Source organism: Bos javanicus, chromosome 22 (genome assembly GCF_032452875.1).
Source record: "Bos javanicus breed banteng chromosome 22, ARS-OSU_banteng_1.0, whole genome shotgun sequence".
Classification (NCBI taxonomy): Eukaryota; Metazoa; Chordata; class Mammalia; order Artiodactyla; family Bovidae; genus Bos; species Bos javanicus.
Genome location: NC_083889.1, coordinates 5,909,751 through 5,928,501, shown reverse-complemented (window position 1 = coordinate 5,928,501; position 18,751 = coordinate 5,909,751). Strand labels below are relative to the sequence as shown.

Sequence of the window (18,751 nt, the reverse complement as noted above, 5' to 3'; positions counted from 1 at the left end):
CAATTTTTCCATGGATCAGGGGTGGGGGATGATTTCAAGATGATTCACACACATTACTTTTACTGTGCACTTATTTCTATTTTATTATATCAGCTCCACCTCAGATCATCAGGCATTAGATTCTAGAGTTTGGGGACCCCTGCTGCAGAGCAGAAGACTGAGATCACAGAGGTAGTAAGTGGGGGCAAACTTATTTTGAAACTAAGTATTTTAGTTCGTCTGTGTTGTGGATGATATAGGAACTCTTCTAGTCCTCGAGGATCTGATTTTGCTGTGTGTGTGTGTGTGTGTGTGTGAATGTTTATGTATGCTTTTGCTTGAGCTGTTTATCACCTGCAGCTCTTTCTTGGAGATCCACACTCAGGACAATGGAGCCTACTTTTCCTGGAGTGGTCTTTAACCAATACCTGCCAGATATGAGACTATGAAAGGTCAGGTTTCTCATGGTAACTTGGCACAGCTGTGAAGTGTTGTGACACAGTCTTCCCTTAGAGTCGCCTTCAAGGATCAGGCGGAAGCTCCCATCCTTGAAACTCTGCATTCCTCCCCCACTCTTCCTTACTGGCTTCTTCAGGGCGTACTTCCTTATTAAGTCCCTTGACATGAGTCCTTGTCTCGGGGTCTATGTCTAGCAAATTTCACCTAGGACAATAATTTGTTTGCACTGACTAGCTGTGAGCCTGCGCTTACCCAGCTCATGCACAGTAGGGCTGGAGAGACATGGGGAGACCACTGAGGCCAGCTCTCCTCACTCTGACTTATGATGACCACCCTCTACGTGCATGGAGAAATTCACACTTTTTAACCTGGTCTTTAAGACCCCACGTGATCCAGTGGGGAGCAGTGACTTACTGCTCCAGTTTCCTCTCAGCATCATCCTCCTCACTTTCACAGGCACCTGACCCTCTTTCTGCTCCTTGAAGGCACCAGGCTCATGACTTCCCCAGGGTCTTTGGACGTATTCATTCTCATCATTTAGGTCTCAGTTCAAATGATGTGACCTTAGAAAAATCTCACCTACTGCTCTATGTAAAGTAACAGCCAACCCCCATGTCAGTTAAAAAAAAAAAATCACCTTTTCTGTTCTTTTAAGATTTTTTTCACCTTATTTTATTTTCTTTCTTTAAGGTGTTCTTTTTTTTTTTTTTTTTGATGTTGAGCATTTTAAAGTCTTTATTGAATTTGTTACAATATTGCTTCTGCTTTGTGCATGCTAAGCCACACAGTCGTGTCTGACTCCTTGCAACCCTGTGGACTATAGACTGCTAAGGCTCCTCTATCCATGGGATTTCCCTGGCAAGAATACTGGAGTGGGTTGCCATTTCCTCCTCCAGGGGAATCTTCCAGACCCAGGGACTGAACCTGAGTCTCCTGTGGCTCCTGCATTGGCAGGGGAGTTCTTTACCACCAAGCCACCTGGGAAGTTTCCTGTTTTGGTTTTCTTGGCTCCCTGACCAGAGGTGAGCCTGCACCCCCTGCACTGAAGGTGGAGTCTTAAGCACTGGACTGCCAGGGGAGTCCCCTGTCTCACTTTTCTTCCCACACTCATGATCTCATGCTAGTGCCTCTTTCACCTGTTCATTTACTTCCTTGTTGTCTGTTCTTCTCCATTAAAATGTTGCTTCCTTGAGATCAGGGACCAGGCCATGCCGTGCGCACCATCACCTCTCGTGTCTCGTGTTCTGCTCTGGTGATATGTGCAGGACGCTGAGCAGGCTGTCTGCATCGAAAGGGTAAAGTGAGATCCTTTCCTTCTATGCCTTTCATAGGCTCTCCTCTCCATGACATTGTTTGTCAAGAACACCAGATGACTGGCCGTGGAAACAGAAATCTATGTCTCGGAAGCACACAGCAAGAGACAGGCTAGAGACAGGATGTTACAGGATAAAGCAACCTGGATAGCTTCCTCGTGTGCTAATGACAGCAGATTTGTGTTCAAAACAAGTCTATACTGGCCTTTCGGGGGCTTGATTCTAGAATTCCTGATGTAAAACTTTCCTGCCAACCAGGAATGTCTTCTTCTTCTCCCTTCCTGAAACGGTTCATTTTTTTTTTTTTTTTTTTTATTCATGGCATCCCTCTGCAAGACAGAAAGTCTGACTCTCATTCCCACATTCTCACCCTAGGCCTTGACTTCCAAAAGGAGCTTCAATAACATTTTTATATTTCCAAGTAGATATTTTGATTTGAACAGGACAAGCCTCCACTTGGACACATTAATTGCCTAAATATGGACAGCTGATTTGTTCTTTTCATAGTTCATAATTTCTGAGAGCAACTGGTTGACCACATAACTATGCATGTAAAGATGAATACTACTGATGGCTATATGACTGCTTCATTAGTATTTTATTTTGCTTCTATTTTTATTTATATTTTGTTAGTTTACATTTTATCTTCTCTATTTAATTTTATATATTTTTTAATCTTATTTTATTTTTGGTGGCTTAAAATAACAGAACTTTATTCTCTCACTGTAGAGAATTCATCAGAAGGCCAGAGGCCAGAAGTCTGAAGTCAGGTGCTGGCAGGGCCATGCAGGCAGTAGGGAGATCCCTTCCTTGTCTGCTCCTAGTTGGTGGCAGTTGTCAGCAACCCCTAGTGTTCCCTGCTGTGTTGATACATTACTCCAATCTCTGCTTGCATCCTCAGCATGGTATTTTTTCGGTGTGTCTCACCGTTGCTATGTCTTCATATGGTCTTCTTTTTTCTCTATTTCTTAAAACAATTTGTAAGAAAATTTTAAGGGTTACACTCCAGTTACAGTTATTACAAAATATTCCCTTATTCCCTGCATTGTACATCAGTGTAGCTTATTTTATACAGAATAGTTGTACCTCACACTCCTGCATCCCTACATTGCCCCTCCCGACTTCCCCACTGATAACCACTGGTTTGTTCTCTATCTCTGTGAGTCTGCTTCTTTTTGGTTCTTCTTATGTTCACTAGAATGCTGCATTTTTAGATTCCATATATAAGTGATATCACACAGTATTTGTCTTTGCCTGACTTACTTGGCTTAGGATAGTGCCCTCCAACAAAATGAGAAACAACAAACCCATAAAACAATTCTTGGCTGAACCTACACAGGTCTGTGTGCCCATGTTTCTAATATTTTGTAACAACATCCAGTTACTTTCTTTCTGCTTGTCAGTGTCATTGTTTCGCGGTCAGTGTGTTTATGCCAGAGGTTTTTTTCTTTCTAGAAAATTTGTTGGGGATCAGCATGAGACCTGAATAGTCACAGGTCAAACAGGATACAGGACAGTGTAAGTCACAGGGCCTTGCCTGCAAACAGAGGGGAAGGAAAGAGGAAGTGGAGCCGTAAACACAGGTACACAGAGCCCAGTTGTCAAGCCAACGATTGGGCCACAAGGAAACAAAGCTTGTTGTGAAGCTAAGACTGGGATATGACACTGGTCCACATGAAGATCAGAAAAACAACAATAAAGAGGGAAATGTCCTGCTGAGGACTTTGGAAAATGGGCTGCACATCATGCTTTTTATTCTTCAATTTGTCCAACCTTGCATTCATTGAGCAATCAGGTGTTTACTGAGCACTTACTTTGTTTCATCTTGATGCTTAGGTCTTAAACTCTTCGGTGTTAAACTCTTTGTATATAATTCAGTGACTTTCCCAAAAGGTGCTGGCAGTTGAACCATTTTGCAACCTCGAAAGTTTCTCTAATAGATAGCCTTCTTAGCCTTCTAACTTTCTTTGCTGCTTTAGATCCTTAGTTGTGGAGCTTGAGCAGAAGAGAAAAGGGGAGAAGAGGGAACATGGTGTTGGGGTTACAGTGCAGTTGGGATGAATGGACCGGACACTGCCTGGGGATGGGGAAGGGGGTGTGTCTGTGTGGGTTAATTCTACCATGAACTCAGGCGAGTCTTGGATAAGGAAGTTAACATCCTGTGGTCCCAAGAGCTTCTCCGATAGGTTTAGCAACAGGTACTCTTTGATAGCAGGGATGTCCAAAGGCAAGGTTGTTTTAAGAGCTTTCAGTGGCTTTTGCCTACTATTTCTTCCTGCTTTCCATATTCTGGGCATAAAGTAGAATTAAACCTCCTGGTCCCCTGTGGTTGTGGGGACCATATGGCTTATCTCTGTCCAACGAACTGAGATGAAAGTCTCCTGAGTTGCAGCATTTAGCAGTAGGTGTGAGACCTTCCTAAGCACTGTTTTCCCTCTGCCACTGGTATCCAGCGATGATGAAATTGGTGGTTGCTCTGTCAGCCTGGATCCTGGGGTAAAGAGATTTGGGAGCGGCCCCTGCACCGTTCCCTTCCCACCCCTACCATCTGACCCCTGATATACAGGGAATGTGAATGAGAAAAAACTTTGTTGTTAAGTAGGTACTAAGATTTTGGATTGTTTGTTACCAAGCTGCATCTAGCCCATACATTCTTAAGAGGAACTATATCACTTCCATGGAGGTAAAAACTGGCTCTTGGGATGAGTGAAAATATAGTCCATGCATACTGTAAATAAACAAATATATAAAGTATCTGTGGTAATGAAATTTCATGGGGGGATTTAAGAAAAAAAAAGTCTGAAAAAGACTCCCTGGGGAGGCGATAATGAACAATAGTTTGAGAAAACTGATTTGGCTTATCCTGAGTGATATAGTTATGAAGAACATAGTCTTTAAAAAAAAATTGAAGTATAGTTAATTTACAATATTGGGTTAGTTTCAGGTGTACAGTAAAGTGATTCAATTATATATATTTTTCCATTATAGGTTATTACAAGATACTTGAATATAGTTTCCTGTGCTATATAGTAAATCCTTGTTGTTTACCTACTTTATGTATAGTAGTTTGTATTTAATTCTATACTAACTTAACTCCCTCTTTCCTCTTTGAAGGTGAAGGTGAAGTCACTCAGTGGTGTCCGACTCTCTGCGACCCCGTGGACTGTAACCTACAAGGCTTCTCCGTCCATGGGATTCTCAAGGCACGAGTACTGGAGTGGTTTACCATTTCCTTCTCCAGGGGATCTTCCCGACCCAGGGATCGAACCCGGGTCTCCCGCATTAGAGGCAGATGCTTTAACCTCTGAGCCACCAGGGAAGCCCCCTTTCCTCTTTGGTAGCTATAAATTTGTTTTCTAGGTCTGTAAATCTGTTTCTGCTTTGTATATAGATTCATTTGTATTATTTTTCAGATTCCACAAAAAGTAATATCACATAGTATTTGTCTTTCTCTGACTTACTTCATTAAGTATAATGTTCTCTAGGTTCATCCATGATGCTGCAATGGCAATATTTCATTCTCTTTTATTCCACTGTGTGTGTGTGTGTGTGTATGTATATAGACATACATATACACACATCACATCTTAGTCAATCATCTGTTGGACACTTGGGTGATCCCCATGTCTTGGCTACTGTAAACAGATGGAATGCACAGTCTCTGTTTCTGTTCCTTTCTGCATCCTTTCTGCCCTTCTATGTCAGCTCTAGAACACTTTTGGTTACCAGTGCCAGGACGAATATATGTTTGAAACTTTTTTAGGACAAGCCGATTCTTAAATTTTTTTCTTTGTCCCCAAAAGTACTTTTGAATATCCAGGCACATTCTTAATTTTTGGCTTGAAAAAAATGTTTGATTTACCCCAGGGCCTTCATGGTCACTTGACTTATCTTGACTAGAAAGGTTCTTAAAATTTTCTTAATGTTCTTTTATGGGAGATGAGAAAGGGACAGTCAGGGTCAGTTTGTGTCTGGGGAGTTTCCAGAGTTCTTCTTGCCTTGAGGAATAGTGAAGGAAGAAGCACATTTAATTTTTTGGTTAAGACACTGAGAATGTTTGGGCTTAGGGTAGAAAAGGAAACAGATACAGCTTTTTCCGTCCTTGCATGCATGTATGCACAGTAGCTTCAGTCATGTCCTACTGTTTGTGACTTTAGGGACTGTAGCCCACCAGGCTCCTCTGTCCATGGGATTCTCCAGGCAAGAATACTTGAGTGGGTTGCCATGGCCTTCTTCAGGGGATCTTCTCGACTCAGAGACTGAACTACATCACGGCAGATTCTTTACTGCTGAGCCACCGGGGAAACTCTTTTCTCTCCTTAAGACCTGACTAAAAAAGGCTTCTCAGTTGAGCGGGGAGATGCTGAGTACTAGCTCTGTGAGTAGACAGAGGAGCCAGATACCCATGGGGGCATTTCTGGACAGACTATCTCCCCAACCCGAGAACATGGGCTTCTGCAAGATAAAGTAAAGAAACCAATATAAATGAGCGCCTATGACTCAAAGCTATTAAACCAGCAGTCCCCAACCTTTTTGGCACCAGGGACTGGTTTCGTGGAAGACAGTTTTTCCACAGATGTGGGTGGGGCTGGGGGGGATGGTTTCAGCATGATTCAAGCACATTATATTTCTCGTGCACTTGATTTCTGTTACTGTCACATCAGCTCCAATTCAGATCATCAGGCAGATCCTGAAGGTCGGGGATCTCTGTATTAAACAACTCAATGAGAAGTAAGACTTCTTCTGGGGAGAAGTTCAACAGAACAGTCAGCACCCAGACAGGAGTGACAGGGACCCAGTCAGAGCGTGACACCATGACGGTGAGCTTCTGCTTCTCTGACTGATCTCGTGAGACTCCAGGTGACCCCTGGCATATACTCAGTGCTTAGTAAAGCTGTTTTTTAATGAATGCACACATGAGGGAGTAGCTGTCATCAACCACAATGATTCCCAGGGAAAATAGCTGGGCTGTGACGACATCCTTCCCTGGAAGCAAGGGTGGAGCATTCCTTGAGGGAACCGCCCCTTGTGCCCCCTTCTTTTTTCCTCTCTTTGTCTAGTATTTCCAGTAAATAGGCATATTTTCTCTTTTAACCTCCCCATCATTGGGTGCCTAATTTGAACAGTCCTCCTGGATATCAACTTCTTTAGCTAAATTTGGGAGGTCTTCTAACAGTTCCTCTGTTCTTTATCCTGTTATTTGACACATCCTTGCTACTCTAAGTGTGGTTTTTGGACCAGCAGAATCAGCCTTACCTGAAAGCCAGTTTGAAATGCAGAATCTCAGGCCTGACCCAAGACCCACTGAATCAGAATCTATGTTTTATGAAGATCCCCAGGGGGTTCATCTGACAATCAAAGTTTGAGAGGCTCTGCTGAAAATGATTATCAGTTCAGTTCAGTCGCTCAGTCGTGTCTGACTCTTTGCAACCCCATGAATTGCAGCATGCCAGGCCTCCCTGTCTATCACCAACTCCTGGAGTTCACTCAAACTCACATCCATCCAGCCATCTCAGCCTCTGTCGTCCCCTTCTCCTCTTGCCTCCAATTCCTCCCAGCATCAGAGTCTTTTCCAATGAGTCAACTCTTTGCATGAGGTGGCCAAAGTACTGGAGTTTCAGCTTCAGCGTCAGTCCCTCCAATGAACACCCAGGACTGATCTCCTTTAGAATGGACTGGTTGGATCTCCTTGCAGACCAAGAGACTCTCAAGAGTCTTCTCCAACACCACAGTTCAAAAGCATCAATTCTTCGGTGCTCAGCTTTCTTCACAGTCCAACTCTCACATCCATACATGACCACTGGAAAAATCATAGCCTTGACTAGATGGACCTTTGTTGGCAAAGTAATGTCTCTGCTTTTGAATATGCTATCAAGGTTGGTTATAACTTTCCTTCCAAGGAGTAAGCGTCTTTTAATTTCATGCCTGCAGTCACCATCTGCAGTGATTTTGGAGCCCCCCAAAATAAAGTCTGATACTGTTTCCACTGTTTCCCCATCTATTTGCCATGAAGTGATGGGACCAGATGCCATGATCTTCATTTTCTGAATGTTCAACTTTAAGCCAACTTTTTCACTCTCCTCTTTCACTTTCATCAAGAGGCTTTTTAGTTCCTCTTTACTTTCTGCCATAAAGGTGGTGTCATCTGCACATCTGAGGTTATTGATATTTCTCCCGGCAATCCTGATTCCAGCTTGTGCTTCCTCCAGCCCAGCGTTTCTCATGATGTACTCTGCATATAAATTAAATAAGCAGGGTGACAATATACAGCCTTGACGTACTCCTTTTCCTATTTGGTACCAGTCTGTTGTTCCATGTTCAGTTCTAACTGTTGCTTCCTGACCTGTATACAGGTTTCTCAAGAGGCAGGTCAGGTGGTCTGGTATTCCCATCTCTTTCAGAATTTTCCACAGTTTATTGTGATCCACACAGTCAAAGGCTTTGGCACAGTCAATAAGGCAGAAATAGATGTTTTTCTGGAACTCTCTTGCTTTTTCCACGACCCAGCGGATGTTGGCAATTTGATCTCTGGTTCCTCTGCCTTTCCTAAAACCAGCTTGAACATCTGGAAGTTCACGGTTCACGTATTGCTGAAGCCTGGCTTGGAGAATTTTGAGCATTACTTTACTAGTGTGTGAGATGAATGGATTTGTGTGGTAGTTTGAGCATTCTTTGGCATTGCCTTTCTTTGGGATTGGAATGAAAACTGACCTTTTCCAGTCCTGTGGCCACTGCTGAGTTTTCCAAATTTGCTGGCATATTGGGTGCAGCACTTTCACAGCATCATCTTTCAGGATTTGAAATAGCTCAACTGGAATTCCATCACCTCCACTAGCTTTGTTCATAGTGATGCTTTCTAAGGCCCACTTCACTTCACTTTCCAGGATGTCTGGCTCTAGGTGAGTGATCACACCATCTTGATTATCTTGGTAGTGAAGTTTTTTTTGTACAGTTCTTATGTGTATTCTTGCCACCTCTTCTTAAAGACTGTGTATTATGTCGTATAATTAATATAACCATAGGAGAAAGGAAAGACTGTGTAAATAAGTAATTATTCACATCTATGAGGTAGAAAAAGAAAGCATTGTGTGAAGGGATGCCCCCACAGACTCCTACAACCTACATCTAGTGAATCAGCCACGGACCCCTCAACCTTGGAGGCGAGATGTCCCCACTGGATATGTCGTTCATGATACTGACTGCTTTAGAAACGGAGCTGGTCCATGTCTTTGTGTGACCATCTAGTAAGAAGGGGATTTGCCCTTTTCTTCCTTTTAAATCCACTGCTCCAAAACCACTGGTTTTGAAAAGGTTAATGACAAATCAGATAGAACCTTTCTTAAGAGTTAGACTCCTTAATATAAGGGATACATATTTTATTTGGAATCCATTTTATGATCAGAACATTTTCTTAATGGAATAGTTTATTGTCCACCTGAGTGCAAGAACTCCTCAGGGACCAGGTGTCATCTTGTAGGAATTTATAAATGTTCATCACAGACCTGTGAATGTGATACTTTACAGCATGGCGGCTCTCAAACTTGGATGTGTATCAGAATCTCCTGCAGAGCTCTTTAAAATACAGGCTTCCTGCTCCATCCCCAGTTTCTGACTCAGAAAGTCCAGTGCGGTCCAACACTTTGCATGCCTAGCAGTTCCCAGGTGATGCTGGGAACTTCTAGGCATGCAAAGTGTTGTTTGGCCCAGCCACTCTGCAAACCAATGTGATGGAGAAACTTCAAAAATACTGGGACTCGCTCATTAAAGTGGTTGATCTCTGTCTGGCTCAAGAGAAAGCTTCAAGCCTTTGGCTTGATTTCACATACATCATCACATTTTGCTTGTTATTGCAACTTCAGTCCAGGAATTCATATTTCTCTGAGGGGAGAGTCTGAGAGAGGCTGTAAGTTATTCCCTGAACTCTCTCTTCTCTTTGCCTATAGTAGTAGAAGCCCTGCTATTTAGCTGGGCATCTGGCTTCCCAGAAAAGTGACTACATTTCCGTGCCTTCCTACACCTAGACATGACCATGTGACTAAGCTGTAGTCAGTTATACATGGGCAGGAGTGATGTGTGTAATCTGGGTCATGCCTTAAAGGGAAAGGACAATTTTTAAAAACGCAAGTTAACTTTACTTTGCTTTTAATTTTGTGGCTGTGCCACACACATGTGGGTGGGGTCTTAGCCACTAGATCACCATGGAAGTCCCAAAAGGACATCTCTCATTCTCCTTTCTCCATCTTGCTGCCTGAATGTGGGTATGATAGGTGCCATTTTGGACCAAGAGGAAAATCCAACCAGATATGCTAGAGGAAAAAGAAAACTGGGTGCCTGACAAAATGAAGCTACCATACCATCCTGGACTGCTAGTGTCTGAATTGTTAGGCTGGAAATAATCATCTTTTTTATAAAAGCCATTGTTATTTTGAGTCTATGACACAGAAGCCCAACTAATATTCTCACTAGTGTCAGAGAATAGTGTGACAGTTCTATTTACTGGAAAGACTCTATTTACTTTTGAAGATTTTTCAGGATGTGGAACCATGAAAGAGTTTGGAAGAATAGCACAGAGACCTTATTGTTTGTTTTGTTGGCTTTTTTATCTTTATGTGTTCAGAAGGGAAAAAAAATACCTGCCCACTTAAAAAAATCATTATGAAAAAGAGAAAGATGAAGCTTATGGAGAAAAAGGTCTTAAGAGGCTTAATGTTAATCCAGATCAAATATCACAGAAACAGGATATGAACACAACCCATCTATTATCTTCATTCTTTCCAGGCCAAGAGCAGTGGTTAAAGAGTAAATCTATAGGACTGTCAAAGGAGGGAAATATCATAGTCTCAGTATACTGTGACTTGAGGGGAAAATTGGAATAAAATCGTTCATGATACCCTCATGGATGAAATTTAAAAAATTAGCATTGGAGTTCACTGTGGTTAGACAGAATTGTGTCTGTTTGATCAACTATACTTTTAATATTGATTCATGTTGGCATTTTAACTAAAGGTATGATTCAAGCCATGTTTGACTGTAAAGCACAGAAAACCTAACTAATAGTGGTTTAAGGAACATCCCAGGTAGTCCAGAGGCTAAGACTCCAGGCTTCCAATGTAGGCGGCCCAAGTTGGATCCCTGGTCAGGGAACTAGATCCCACATTCTGCAACTAAGAGTTCGCATGCTGCAACTAAAGATCCCACATGCCTCAATGAAGACTGAGGATCCTGTGTGCTTCAATGAAGATCTAATGAAGCCAAATAAATAAATATTTTAAAAATTACTGGCTTAAGCAATAAAGACAGTTATTTCTCATAATGAGAACTCTAGCTATAGCCACAATAGTCCAAAGTTTCTCCATCTTAATATTGCTTCTGCCTTTAGTTTGTCAGCTCATGGTCACAAGACAGCTGCTATGGCTCCAGGCATCAAAATCACATTCAAAGGTAGAAATAATGGAATAATCAGTGTTAAGAGAGGACGCCTTAGACTGACTTTGCTTTTTTTAAGAAAATGGGAGCAGAATATTTCCCGATGCTCCTTCCTCCTTGTTGATGTCTCTTTATGCCTCACTAGCCACAACTAGCTATACAAAAGTTGGCATAGTGGGTTTGTGGCTTTTCTCAGCCTCTATAATTAAAAGAGAGCAAGGAATAAGAAAGTTTGGAGAAATGGCTATTGGATGAGCTGACCAGTTATGTCTGACACACTGAGAAAGAGGACTGTAGAGTATTTGTAGGGTTTTCTGGGGGCTAACATGGACAGACCATTTATTAACAAGTTGAAAAAAGGCACTGATAGTCATAATCACAGTATTTTCAAATGACACCTGGTGAGGTCAGTTAATACCTTGGATGACAGAATTTGGTTTAAAAATTGTATTTTTCTCCAAAGTTAAGAACTATATGTGCAGATGAAACACAATTACCTCAGCACAGTGGCACACCTAACTCAACATCAGTTAATAACTGGAAAAAGCCACTGGGGTTTATGCTGATCATGGATTTCAATATGAGTCACCGAGGAAGAGCATCTGTTTACAGGAATAAAAATACACAAATTTTAACTTAGTTCCAGAAAAATGTTCTCCTTTCTTGTAACTTTATCTCTGCTTCTACTATTCACTTTTTCATTCATTCAGGACAGTTTCATCGAATGTGCAGGATACAGTGCCAAGCACTAGACATACAACAATGCAAAAACAGGAAACAAGCAACTATTCAGAGTGGGTTAATTAGAAAGCATGACAAATCCTACAGAACTAGAGTCAAGGAGACTATGAAACTGGACAAGTGCAGGTTCTGACCTGGCCTTGGGGATGCAGGATAGTTGCTGTGAGAAAGTGGTAATTCTGCTGACTCTAGGAGGATGAGAGAAATTGGCCCAGCAGATTCACCAGGAGAAAGCAGAGAAAATGAGCTGCAGAGAAAAATGAGCCCTTCTGAAGGTGCTGGGGGAGGAGCAGGGTGAGACAGGGGAGGGGGCCTAGGAATAAAACCACACCTCAAACTGGACTTAAGCCCACAATAATTCAACTGAAACTGTACAACTTATCTTAGGACTTAAAGAAGCTCAGTTTCTAAGTGTCTTGGTGCAGAAGAAATTAAGTGAGAGGAAAAATGATGGGTGAGAACTAAATTTATTAAACCAAGGCAAAGTGGAGAAGAAAAGACAACCCTCCTCCTCTTCCTTTGTAAAGATGTTACAAAAAATGAGGTGCAAGAGAATGGTCATGTTGCAGTCTCCAGTGGGTTCCTGGGACAGGCCACCAAGTGAGGGTCCTGGACTTCAGGCAGGAAAAATTCAAGGGTGAGTGGTAGTAGAGAGAAAGCAGAGACGCATATTCCATGGGGAGAATGTGGTCCATCTCAGGGGAGAGGTGGCCTCAGGGCATGGGGTCCCCTTGGAAACTGACAGCAGCCCTAGGCATGGGGATGGTTAGTTTTCACAGGCTGGCTAATTCCATAAGCTAACAAGTGGGAGGAGTTTTCTATCTTGGAGAAGCAGTGGGGACTGCCAGGAACTGGGGCACCACCCACTTCTGTGCCTTTTCTGGGTGGCCTTGGAACTGTTATGGTGCCTGTGGGTGTGTCATTTAGCATGATAATGTAATGAGTACATAATGAGGCTTAAGGTCTACCAGTAGACAAATCTTCCACCATCTTGGGCCTGCTAGGTTCTAACCAGTGTATGTCACATCCTGCATGGCTTTGTCCTACTTTTAAAAGTTGTACCCCGCCCTCTTCCCTTCAGTTTCAAAGTCAAACCTCTTTGACTTGACCTTGGGGATGCAGGATGGTTAGTATGAGGTGAGGAAGCGGTAATTCTGCTAATACTGAAAGGATGAAGGAAATTGACTCAGCAGATTCACTGGGAGAAAGCAGGCGCTTGCAGAGAAAATGAGCCCTTCTGAAGGTGTTGACATGAGGAGCTGGGCGAGCTGGAGGAAACGCAAGTTCTGTGTGGTTTTCGGAGTACACCTAGGGGGCGGGAGGCATCTAGAGATGAGGCCGCAGAGGTGGGCTGTGTGGGCCATGATAGGATGGCAGTCTTTATCCTAAACGCATTAGAAGGCATTGCTTTGTCTTGCAGAGACCTACCCTGGCTAGTGCATACAGAATGAACTGGAGGGGTCAAAAATGGGTTCGGAGAAACTGGATAATAACATAGTGCCATTTTGGACAGAGAGATGCTGGCAGCTGGAACTTTAGGGGCAGAAGAAGGCAGAAGTATTTTGGATTTGAAGATGCAGTAGACAGGAAGTGAGGACAGGGAGGTTTCAAAACTGACTCCTCATGTTCTGATTTTTGAAATGGAGTAGATGGACCTACACTCACTGAAAAAGTTTTACTGAAAGTGGGGTCCAGCTCCTCACTGCTTTAAGCCAGTGGAAAGGAAAGTCTGATAAGGAAAGTTGAGGCCAGCAACTGGGGAGGAGGGTAAAATATGTCCTGTCCAAAGGCTAATTCCCCACCTCTGACAATCAGTGGGCAAGAGCTTTTATAGGAGGAGTCATCTTTCTTCAAAAAAAATTTTACTGAAATATACTTAATTTTTAATGCACTAATTCCTGCTATACAGCAAAGTGACTCAGTTTTACCCATGGTGCTAGTGGTAAAGAACCCACCTGCCAATGCAGAAGATGTAAGAGACATGGGCTCGATCCCTGGGTTGGGAAAAATAGGCATGGCAACCCACTCAAGTATTCGGAGAATCCCATGGATGGAGGAGCCTGGTGGGCTATAGTCCATGGGGTCACAAAGAGTTGGACATGACTGAAGTGACTAAGCACATACACATATACACACATATATATTCTTTTTTATATTCTTTTCCATTGTGGTTTATCACAGAATATGGAATATAGTTCCTTGTGCTATATAGTAGGACCTGTTTATCCATTCTATATATAATAGTTTGCCCCTGCTAATCCCAAATTCCCAATCCTTCCCTCCTCTACCCTCCAACCTTGGCAACCACAAGCCTGTTCTCTGTATCTGTGAGTCTGTTTTTGTTTCATAGATATGTTGATTTGTGTCGTATTTTAGATTCCACATCTAAGTGATATCACATGGTATTTGTTTCTCTTTCTGACCTACTTCTACTTTATTTAGTACGATCATCTCTAGGTCCATCCATGTTACTGCAAATGGCATTCTTTCTTTTCCTTTTATGCCTAAATAGTAGTCTATGGTATACATGTACCACATCTTTGTCATCCATTCATCTGTTGATAGATATTTAGGTTTTTCCATGTCTTGGCTATTGTGAATAGTGCTGCTATGAATATTGGGGGGCATGTATCTTTTTGAATGACAGCTTTGACAGTATTTTGAAATTGGTCATGTAGTGGTCTGATTGGCATCATCTTGATTATTTTAAATACAGTTAATATTTAGTTCCAGGGTTGTTCTCATTTCTTAGAGGCCAGTTCTCAGAATTGTGGCAGCTTATGTCATGGCTACCATCTGGTCACTATGTAGTTAGCTTTTTCTACCTGGTGGGGGTTGGTTTCAGTATCTATAAGACAGCTCAAAGGATATGGCTCAGAATATTACCTATGGCCCTTGAGGAGGAACTAAAAGTCCCTGATTTTATTAAATGACTATACTATTTTGTCCTGTTTGACTGCTTTCCTTTGCTTCTGCATTTCCCCCCACTTCTCTGATTAAACTTGAGCGAGGGTGTCAAAGTCGCTCAGTCATGTCCAGCTCTCTGCGACCCCAAGGACTACACAGTCCATGGAATTCTCCAGGTGAGAATACTGGAGTGGGTAGCCTTTCCCTTCTCCAAGAGATCTTCCCAACCCAGGGATCAAACCCAGGTTTCCCGCATTGCTGGAGAATTCTTTACCAGCTGAGCCACAAGGGAAGCCCCTGATAAAACTTATCTTTTGGTTAAAGTTTTTCCACAGACAAAAGGCAGGCCAAAGACATGGGAGGTAAAGACCATAAGGTCCTGCTCCATTTCAATTCCCCCTTTTCTTGAAATCTCCTCAATTTTGAGGAGGAATGGGTATTGAACAAGAAACAGAATCAAGCTTTTGATAGAGAAGTTAATCCTAAACTTGGCAGAGGAACTCGATTTTAGTTCCATTTCTGTTTCAATATTCCCCAAGTCGTTGAGGGTGTTGACTGCTCTGGTTACTTTCTGCTGAAATGGGATGCAGTCCTACCTAATTTGGGGAACGGACACAGAATTGGAAATAATTTCAAGTTCCAAGTTTAGCATCCATATTTTGTATTGTGAAAACATTACCTCTGTTTGGTTACCTTGTCACAGCACTTAGACAAATGCTTGAAAATTAGTAGACATATTACAATGAGGATAACAACCAAAATGCATCTTTGAATTATTCTCTGAAGTTATTTTTCCCTAATGGTTGAAGCAGATGTACAATGTATGTATGTGAGTGTTGCTTATTATTGTTTTTCAATTTTTGATTTACAGTGTTACAATGTGTGTTTAATAGGCCACCAGGAGGCTGTTTGGTTAGCCTAAACTTCAATTTAAATCATGTATAGACCAGAATGACTTTCCCATACCTCAATATGTGAAATTTCCCTTCATCATTTTCCCCTTTTATTAATAAGGGCAAATCCTTCCACAGAAAACATTGATAAACAACATATTTTTTCATCGTTGCCAGAGTGACTCAGTTTCCTGCTCTGGGGCCATCATAGCCCTTGGTGCTAGGCCAACTTTTTGTTTAAATATTGGCCTAGTTATCCATGTCGGGAGAAAACTAATCACATTTAACAAACAAATACAGAGAAATATGTTGACAGGGAAACATTTCAGAGGCATACATTTTATCACTTATGTACAATGTATTGTGCATTTGTACACAAACAATGTATGTGAGCTTTTAGCAGTGAACTTAGAGCCAGAAGTGATACGTATCATAAGTAATTATACTCTGTGATAACTTCACGAGACAATTTTCACATCCTGAACACTGGAGTCAAAAATATATTCTGAAGCAAAACAATAGCTTTCTATTAGAATTCTTTAACTTTCTTACCCAGTTCAGCAGTATGGTCTGAAAGTTATCAAATGTGTTCCAAATAATTTAACATACCAAAAATCCTAGGCACTTTAATATTTCTTCTTATTAATAGCTACCTTGGGGCCCTTTGGAATACTCAAAATTAGCTAGAGAAAGAAACTTACAATCTGTTATCAAAAGTAGCTCAATATTCCAGGAAAATTTTGTTCTAATGGGAAGAAAGAAAACCAAATTCCAGTCTCAAACCAGCTTACTATTAATAATTAAGTTCATTTACATAATTAAATCTGATCTTAATTACTCCTGACGACATACAAATTTATTTTCTCAAAGTTCTTTTTTTTTTTTAACAAACCTTATACCACTTTTTGTATCCATATGGTTTTTCCATTATTTTTCCCTATCCAGAAGCAACTGGCTCTATGACAAAATTATCATCATTTTTCTGCAACAAAAACATCTCCATTCTTTATACCTTCTCTCACTTGCAACACATATTCTAGTTGCTTTACACACTGAAATGCTCCCCTTGTCATTTCTAGTAGCTTTAATTACATATTATAATTTTTAGTCCTTAAAAGTCTTAACAAAACCAAGAATCAAGTAATTGAACTATTATACCAGCATTTACTGATTGGTAAACTTAAGAACACATTGCATAACCTCTAAAAACATACATTTTTCCCCCACATAGCATACGTTCTCTTTAATGTAGAACATGATGTGTGTTTAGTAAACCTAATCATCTTTAGTGATTTTTTAATCTCCAAAGAAGGGTTTCCCAGGCAGCACTAGCAGTAAAGAACGCACTTGCCAATGCTGGAGACATGAGACATGGGTTCGATCACTGGATGGGGATGATCCCCTGGAGGAGGGCATGGCAACGCACTCCAGTATTCTTGCCTGGAGAGTCCGTGGACAGAAGAGCCTGGCGGGCTACAGTCCGTATGGATCTGAAATGACTGAAGAGACTTAAACACCCAAGAAGGCAAAAGTAGGCAAACTTACATTTGTTCAGCAAAGTTTCAGTATTTTATCTTAAAAATTATTTAGATATTCAATTAGTTTTCATAGTTTAACTTAAAAAAAACTGTAAGGTTTTAAGTCACCAAAAATCTTGAAAAGCTGTTTTTAGGTAGACATTCCTGAAACATAATTATTTTCAAAGAGTTTATCCGAACGCTTTTGATTTCATTTTGGACAATGTTACATATAGATGTATAATATTCAGACAGAGATCTCAAATCAGATATTTCAATAGAGAAGTTATCAGTTTATAAATAATAGTTGGAATAAACTGAATTTACTCACTTGGGTTTACAAGGCTTCTCCCCCCACCTTTTTTCCGCTTTTCTTGAAGTTCTACCAATTAACCTAAAGCTAAATTCTTAGGAGTGGACTGTGTTTGTATTAACATTTCAAGGACATGATTTAAGAGTTAACTTCAAGCTTTCTCCTAGGCATATTTTTGTTCTCTTTGCAGTCAAAATTCTGAAAACAGCATTTCATCTAGCCAGTGTTCTCTAAGTGTACTTCCCAATACAAATGGGCCTCCACATCAGAAACACGTCAGAACCAACTGGCAAAACATTCACATAGCACTTCGAGCTCAAAAGAGAAGTTGCCAGGCGCACATTGCTGAACTTACTGGGTCTGGGAGCTCGTCAGCTTGTCCAGAGGTGTCTTCTCATTCCACCAAGGAAAAGCACATATGGGCAGCCAGTGCTGAGCAGAGGAGAAGCAGGAAGGACCCCCGAAACCAATGCTTTAGGCAGCTGCTAGGAATATCCTCCCCAAACCTCTTCCTGGGGCCAGTGAGGCTCCTCACAGCCTTCCTAGCAAGTCGTCACGGCAGCAGCACCAATGGAGAAACCCCCAGGAGCCAGATATCGCGAGAGCACAGCCTCACGTTGGCGCCAAATCTGTTAGCGAAAGTGAGCCCAGCTGCTTCCCGCTGGAAAGCCAATAAAGAGGTAAGATTAGTGGAAAGAAAAGTTTGCTTTATTTTGGAGGCTGGCAGCCAAGGGCAGGGGGCTCATATCCAAAGGCCGACTCCTCCCTAACCCAATCAGTGGGCAAGAACTTTTATAGGCAGAGGGAGCACGCTCCATGTATAAACAGCACAGTCAGCTCTGACGGTCGCCTTGAAACTGGTCGTCGGTAGTCTAACCAGTGTCATCTCGATTGTCTTTATATAGTTAATATTCTGTTCCAGGGTCGGTTTATTCCCATTTCCTTGAGGCCAGTTCTTGGGACTGTGACAGCTTACATCATGGCTACAGTCTGGTCATCATGTAGTTATTAATAACTTCTTCCACCTGGTGGGGTTTCAGTATCTATAAGACAGCTCACAGGATATGCCTCAGAATGTTAGCCCTTGAGAAGGAACTAAAGGTCCTTGACTTTGCTTAATGACTAAACTATTATTTTTAATTTTTTGTCCTGTTTGACTGCTTTGTTTCTGCATTTTCTCACTTCTCTGATTAAACTTATTCT

At 41.6% G+C, this 18,751-nt stretch overlaps 1 long non-coding RNA gene across 1 annotated transcript; it reads right to left on the bottom strand.

The window, feature by feature from the left end:
* Positions 1–2,451: 2,451 nt before the first annotated feature.
* LOC133235001 (uncharacterized) lies at positions 2,452–18,116 on the bottom strand. Its single transcript, XR_009732393.1, has 2 exons — positions 17,904–18,116; positions 2,452–3,746 (listed from the first exon to the last, which is right to left on the bottom strand). It is a non-coding gene; the product is annotated as an uncharacterized LOC133235001 (long non-coding RNA).
* Positions 18,117–18,751: the final 635 nt, after the last annotated feature.